This window comes from Anthonomus grandis, chromosome 15 (genome assembly GCF_022605725.1).
Source record: "Anthonomus grandis grandis chromosome 15, icAntGran1.3, whole genome shotgun sequence".
Lineage (NCBI taxonomy): Eukaryota > Metazoa > Arthropoda > Insecta > Coleoptera > Curculionidae > Anthonomus > Anthonomus grandis.
In genome coordinates this window covers 18,836,571-18,844,796 of record NC_065560.1, presented here as the reverse complement: position 1 = coordinate 18,844,796, position 8,226 = coordinate 18,836,571, and the positions used below count along the sequence as shown (strand labels likewise).

Here is an 8,226-nt window from a genome sequence, read left to right as displayed (position 1 = left end):
AATAATATATAATAATTAAATAAATGGTGCTCTAAAAAATATCAATGTCGATGATGAAGAAGAGGTTTTAGCTCCTAGTTTGGAAAATCCAGATCTCAGTACTCGTTGGTTAAGTATGGCAACAGGAATAAGCCAATCGTCTATCTGAAGAATTTTAAAGAAAGATCCATCCATAACATTCCGTCCATATCACTATACTCCTGTCCAAAATTTGCTACCTCAAGATTTACCAGTTCGCCTACAGTTTGCTCAATTTATGCTAGATAAACAATCCGAAAACCAGGAATTTCTTACTGACCTTCTTTTTACCGATGGGGCGACGTTTACTACACGAGGTGTTTTTAATTGGAAAAACAATCATTTGTGGAACTCCGAAAATTCACATACTCTAAAGTAGCGACATTTTTAGCATGCATTCAAGGTAAATATTTGATGTGGTGTGATATCTGGTTTTTTATTGGTCCTTTCCTTCCTCCTAATCTAAACGGGCCCCTCTTTTTAAACTTCCCTGAATAACAGTTAAACCCACTACTAGAAGATGTACCACTAGCCATAAGGCGGAACATATGATTTATGCAAGACGGGGCGCCACCAGTCCAGATCTTAGCCCTCTAGACTTCTCAATATGGTCACACCTGAAGGACATAGTTTACAAAGATACAATTAAGTCCATCGAAGAATTACGACAGAAAATTCAAGAAGATGCTAATATTATCAAAAATAATCGACAAATGGTATTTAATATTCAAAGATCTTTAACAAGGCGCCTTACAAAGTGTATTGAAGTGGAAGGCAGGCATTTTGAGCATTTACATTAAAGTTTTATTTTAACATTGTTACTGATTGTGATTTGTTGTTTTACTGTTGTTACCCAGCATAGTAGTAATTTAGAAGAATAAATTCCTATTAAGCCAATGTAATAACGGTGGCTTAGGATCTTTTACGCTGAATGTTTAAAATGCAAATAACTTAAAAACTGATAGAGTTACATGAAATAAACAAGAGTACCTTTAAAGATTACAAAATGGGGAAGACTTTATCTCCAAGAAAAATGCATGTAGGTCACTTAGGTAAATATTTTATTCATTTCGGCTGTGTAAACAGCCATCATCAGATACAGAACATTACAAAAAACATATACGTTCAGTTTTTTTTGTAATGTTTTTGTAATGTTCTGTATTTGATGATGGCTGCTTACACAGCAGAAATGCATAAAACATTTACCTAAGTGACCTACATGCATTTTTCTTGGAGATAAAGACTTTTTGTAATCTTTATATACACATTCTCCTACAAAATATGGACATCTTTTCAACTAAGAGTACCTTTTTTATTAAAAATTGAACTGCCCTTTAGATTTTCTAGTCGTTTTAGCCCTAACTGATTAGGCAAAAAAGATATGTTGTAATTTACCTAAGTAATAGGGTGTAACTAACGCTCGGTATAAATAATGCTAAATTCACCACAAAATTCGTAATTTTTATGCCAAAACACATAAATTCGCCAATTTTCAAGACGATACTGCTTAAAATCACAAAATTATTAAGAAATGTCGAATTAAAATTCCAACTTTTATTAATACCCTGTATCTCGTAAACCTGCTACTTTTGTATAAGACATGTTAAGCTCAATTGCCATATTTTGGTGTATAGTATCTCCAGTTCAGAGATTGCCTATTCTTAATGTCCTGTATATATATAGTATTTGGGCTATATCTAGTCATTATTAATTAATTTCTTAACCATGAGGAAAAAAAAGCAGGTAATTTTTTCTGAAAGTTCAGAAATAATTGAACTTATAAAAATTAATAAATCAAAAAGATGCTTTATACCTGCAACAATTCCATATTCATACATAAAAGGTATAATTAATACCATGCATTGCTTACAGTTTATAATATTTAATTTAGAATGTATTGTAACTATTTTTTGTGTAGCCCTTTGTTAAATTTGTTTCATTTCATCTAAAAATAAAATATTTAAAAGACAAATTATTGTTGTTTTTTTTATTTAAAATCTGTTTCTTTTCCTATAGTGCTAATTTATAAATATTGGTAAGTATATATAAATATTGGAGTCTAAGTCCAGATTTGAATGTCCTAAGTCAGCAATTCCTTGAGAATTCAATTTTAATCAAATAATATTTTAGTTGATGTGATATTTCTTAAGAAAATGATTCTTTCAAATACAAAATTATCAACTTTAATACAACTTAAATGTGGGCATTCTTAATCTGATAATGATGATAAACTGATAATATTATTTTTAAAATATAATAAAATTATAATTAAATATATCACTCTTCAGTTAACGCATCAATTTCTATAATTATGTGAATAACTTCAACTATCGCGCAATAGGTCAGGTTTAATTTTCCGCCACACGCCACCCAAAATCGTTCGCTTCGAGGTTTGTTCTCACAGCAGTAAGAAACAAGTTTTCGACAAATAAACATGCGCAATAGAGTAAAACGCGTTCGCACAGAAACTTCTGATCGGTTTCAAATCAAAAGTTTGATGTTTTTACACAAATTTCTGATTGTCATCCACGAACTTATAAATATACCTGGACTCTACATGTACTCTACTCTATTTGTGTTGATATTCGTTTTGAAAAATTGTATTTTAAATTGTTGGCTTAGTCTATAAATACGCATTAAGGAAATGATTTTGAATCGTCGGAGGAATCTTATCAGAATTTTGTTAATTTCGAGTTATGTTGATTCCGACACAGACTTTTAAAGAAGATTTACTGGAAGAACGAAAATCAAAACTACTTTGATAAAAACTGTCCCAATTTAATAGAATAGAATTTCTTGACCATTGTAGAGTAAGCCCTGAAGTAGTAAATAATCACACAATCTTAAACTGTATTAATAATATACAGCTATCTTAAAGTTGTAGTGTAAATTTTCTTTGCTTATGTTTTATTTTATTGCCCACTGGCATAAAAAAGTAAGGTTATTTTTCTTCTCCACTCAACCCATATTTGATGTTCGCACAAGCGGTTTCAACTCGATCAGAATATTTTACGCATGCGCATCAAGAATGGATTAGAAGCAGTTTCAAACTTGTAAGAAATTTGCAGTGAGAACAAACCTTCGGTCGCCCCTGTCCTTATCATCAATGTCAATGGAATTTCTGCAACACGCATTTCTTTATATACTTAGTGTTCTTTGCATTTTTTGTTTTTGTGGTGTTACTTTTGAAGTTACTGACTTGAAGTAATATTTTGATTGTAAAATAGTAAATACTAAATACATAGAAACGAATAAACGCTGCGTGCTAGTACTGTGTAAAGGCTCTTTTTTCTGTCCAACTTTCTAGCGGAATCGATGCAGCTTTTTAGTGGACTATTTTTTGACAATTTTGTGTTCTGGGGTTCAGGCTAAAGTTGCCAGAGTATTTTACAAGGTAATAGATTGCATTTTCTTGTTTTTTTCTTTCTAGTTTACTTGTTTTCAGAAATTTAGTTAAGATGCCTTGTGCTGTTAAGACCCACAGGTCCTTATGGAGAGATTTGGCAGCAAATGAAAACATATCTTTTTATCAGTAAGTAATTTATTATACTATTGCCACTAATATAAGTAGCACACCAAAAAGTGCCTATTGGTCTATTTCTTGGTCTACCCTACGATTCTTCATAGATAAATACTACTATGAATTATAAAATCATAAAATATGACTTACATTATCATTCAGGTTATAATCAGAGAACATAAGTATAACCTCTCTTAGAATCATTCACATTTCAGTTTTAAAAAAGTTAAATAAGTTTAAAAAAAATTGATAAAATATGGCATTTAAGTGTATACAATTTAGTATCATAGTCAAAGTGTTCTTAAAACATACTTAAAGTAAAACTGTTAGTAACTGCAAAGAGAATTTTAAAAAAAATTTTTGTTATTTAATTTTATTTTCATTTTAGAAGGTTAGTGATGCAAAAAGTTAAAGGCCTTGTAAAGAACAAGGTATTCAAATATTTAAAAAAAATATAAATGATATTATATTATAATATTATATATAAAAATAATGATATTATCAAATAAAACAAGCATTGTTGCTTCACTTTAATATGTCAAATATCTGTCCAAATTTATTAATTGTATCCTAAATAAACCTCAAATATTATAAATATTAAAATATTTGTAGTATAGAATCGCGGTTAATTGATTTAATGGTTTTTTAGAAATAATTCAATAGAAACAATAATAATAGTTAAACGATATAAATAGTGTTCTTAGCAACCATTGTTTGAATTTTATTTTGGTTCATTTTGTAACATCTCAAAGAAGACAATGGATGTTTATGAAATGGCGGAAAGCCTACAAGCGGTAATGGAGTGTGTACTGGTAAGAATTAATTTAGATTATATTTCGAATAAGTTGTTTGTTATATTTTATTGAATTTCTAGTTGGAACCTCAACCCAATTAGGGAAACTTAACCAACCCAACCCAAGCAAACTACCCAATCCTCTCAACCAAGTAATAATAGTAAGTAGAAAATCCTCTGAAATATTGAATTTTTTATTTTCTTTTTAATTTCGGCGGAAAACATTGAAATTCTTTATTACACTACAGAGGAAAATGCTAATAGCAGAGGAACTAGAATGGGAAGACAGGGAGGCCTAGAGAGCACTTAATTCTTCACAAATAAAGTAATATATAACTTTTTTATATTGCATTTAGGTTTGTTATATATTTTTTTTCTTTCAGAACCGCTATTGTCTGCCGTGATCAACGCGGTGATCAGTTTAAAACAGACGGCAATGAATAGAGGAGGCTACAGGGCCATTACCATAGTCGAGGCAGGGGTGGGGGGAAGCATTAAATATTTGTTTAATTTTTGTTGTAAATTGTGATTTTTTTTATATACATATTATACATACATGAGTTTAATATAGCATACATAGGTATAAGTACTGTTGCTTTATTAAAAAACTATAAAAATAGACTGGATATGCTGATTTATTCTGCGGGTCATTGCAGATTCTTATATTTATAGATAGAAATAAAACGCAGTAGGAAACTGACATTTTTTTTTAGATTTCTTTCTATTACAAGTTTTTGTAACAATTGATGTGTGTAGTAACTGGCACAGCCGACTTTACTCAAACCGCGAAATGATAACATCGGCAACATGGCTTTCAGATCCGTTTTCATTTCAGTTCTCACGGGATTTAATGGAGATCGTTTGAATTCCTCTTTTAAATTTGAGTTTTTAAGTGAAATTTCGGAAAGGCAAGTGAATGCAGGTATTATTAAAACCTTACTCAATCTTAGTAACATCTTCAAGCCAGTGCCGTGTTATATACTATAAAAAGAGTGATAAATTGTTATAAAGACAAACACCTTGTTTGTAAACAGAAACAGGTGGAGCCGGCCGGCTTCTTAAGTGGGTCATTGTACTATTTATCGATTTTCAAGTTTATTTTACATATCACTTTTTTTTGTGTTGTGCTCTTATCTGTGTGATTTGGGATTTTTTGTGAATATCTTGTGTTCCACTAAAAATAGAAACTTATGCCTAAGAGCCAAGGTTAATGCTTTATTTTCATCAAAAAATTTGGGTTTTGTTTTATTTATAAACATATTTGGAGGAATACCCATAGTATTACCACCGAACAATAACAAGACTTGTTATTATTCGGTGGTATTAGTAAGTATAGGTAAACCTATTAGCTTTATTTATATAAAAGAATTTTTTTGCCTTTTGAAACAGGCCCTGCTGTGTTCCCGGATATAAATCTAATTACAAGAGGAGGCAAGTATTTCTCTTTTTGGTTTCCCTAAAGATGAACAACTTAAAATTAAATGGCTAAAAGCCATACCTAGAGATAATTGGACTCGTAGTCAATATTCTGTGGTTTGTGCCAAGCATTTTGACCCAAATGATATCCGTGAAGATCATTATCTTTTACCTGATCGCACACTCACTAAGATTAGAGTGCCTCAAATTTTTCCAAATTTACCCGCATATTTAACAAAAACATTGCCTCTTCCTAGAAAAAGTCCAGACGAAAGAAATAATGAACAAGAAAAACGTACACTCAACAAAAAGCCTAAGTAAAATCATCCAAAACGAGCCTATGAAAATGCGTCAAACTACCTTCATAGTTATATTAACCAAATTTTAATGGTTAAATTGATTTTGTTCTGCTACAAATTTTTTCGTTGATTTTAACATGGTCTTAGCGAATTAACTAAATAATAGTCGTTTAACAAAATTTTTGTTGCAGCAACAATTTAGAAGGTGTATTGACATCTCTTTTCGTACTTTAACAATTTTTTTGTTATATTACTATTATTTTGTTTGTATAAACAAAATATTTGTCCGATATCAATATGTTCATTTAGGCAACAAAAAAAACGAGGTATACTTACGATTATGTTCGCTCTCTACCAATTTTTTTTAGTTGAATGACTATTTATTTTTGTTTGCCGTTCTTTTTTTAGTTAAGGTGTTACAATTAGGTGGTATAGCGATATTTTTTTAAATATTTATTTAAATTTTTTGGTTTGGCTTTATTAATAGCATTTGTATAATTTTTCATTATTAATCCTTTACTGTGGGATTTCAAATACCTGTTTAAAGGTCAGTCTTTTCATCGGCCATGAAAATGTGTAATGTATACACTGAAACACCCTGGTTAAACTTCAATTTTGACTTTCATTCAAGTTTAACAAAAAAATCAAAACGAAAGGGTTTAATCCTTTAATATGAAGAAATTGGTTCTCATAATATTTGTTTTATTTTTTTATTGAACATGCATGACCATTAACGAGTATAAAATTAATGATAATTTTTAGCGACAATGTTAGTAAGATATTAATTATTTTGGTTGGGTTTAATAAAACACAAGATTTAAAATTATTTGGTCAACTTTAAAAATATTTTTAAAATTATCTTTATTTAAAATATACTTAAAGGCAATTTAAAAAAATTATAAATCTAATTTTTTTTTGCTTTTACACCTTTGATGATTATACCAATTTTGTTTTATATCTGTTACATTATTTTTATAACTAATTATCAATTATAAGCTTTTAATAATATTTTGGTCTTATATATTCAAAACCATTTGGTGATTTATATACGTGAATAGGTGCGTAGTGAAATTCATGAAGCTGTGTTAAAAATATAAAAAAATTGTTGGTTTTATTTAATACTTTATAAGATTGAAAGTGATTGTCGATGTTACTAATTTTATGCTCAACACAAATAAGATAACAATTTTTCAAATTTTCTTTAATTTTCACAGCTATATGAACAATCTCATACAATTTTAATGATTTTGAAAGTAAAAAACATTGACTTTATACAGCGTATTTTTATATTTTACTTCCCTAAGAAAAATCAACGATTCTGAGCTTACAATTGCATCGTTAAATAAATCCAAATTTTGTATTCTTTCATAATAGGGCATTTCTTATAAAGTAGATTTAGTGATATGCTTAGATTTATACTCTAATTCTGGCTCATCACTTAAGCTGATTTTATTTAATAATCTATCGCAAAGTTTAAATATAAAATATTCATTCATTCATTCATAGCAAGAAACTATAACAATATAAGAATACAAAAGTGGAAAATGTATTAACCTAGTTACTGGAAAATTAATAAAACACTTGTTTGTTGGGCAGCAAATGTAATGATTTTAATATAGGTATTTTTTTTGTGTGGAGGTTAATGTGGATACATAAGTATTGCACAAGGAATAAGTGGATATACTTTAAAAATGAAATTGGTAATAATGGAAAAATTACTTACATTTTAAAATTTCGAATAAATTTTCAAAGCCCCAACTTTGCAAAAGGCGTTTTAATGTTAAAGTTTCCTCGATTTCTGGTTCAGACTCAGCTTGATAAGTCAGCCCAGAATAGTTTAAACCAATTTCAAGAGAATTAGACAGGCTGGATAAATTGAGACCACCTTCGTCTTCGTTGTCTTTAGTTGAATTGAGTAGAGAATTTACAAACTGATTTGTATATCTTACTGAAAAATCATCATCCATCTTTACTACACCAATTGTTTACTCACTCTTATAAAATATAAAAAATAACTCACAAAACACTGAGTGTATAATACAAAATGAAGAAAATTATTTCCTATTCCTATTATTTGGCGCGCAATTTTATCAACGTGCAACGCGAGCCGTATTGTGGAAAAGAATGAAACGGGCCGCAAGCAAAGAATATGTATCGTGTGCTACTTATATTTTCAGGAA

General features: G+C 29.4%; 1 long non-coding RNA gene across 1 annotated transcript; it reads left to right on the top strand.

Annotated features, from left to right (window-relative positions):
- Window positions 1-3,012: 3,012 nt before the first annotated feature.
- LOC126745122 (uncharacterized) lies at window positions 3,013-4,917 on the top strand. The gene is made up of 6 exons (XR_007663433.1): window positions 3,013-3,412; window positions 3,464-3,550; window positions 4,188-4,350; window positions 4,413-4,492; window positions 4,580-4,656; window positions 4,715-4,917. It is a non-coding gene; the product is annotated as an uncharacterized LOC126745122 (long non-coding RNA).
- Window positions 4,918-8,226: the final 3,309 nt, after the last annotated feature.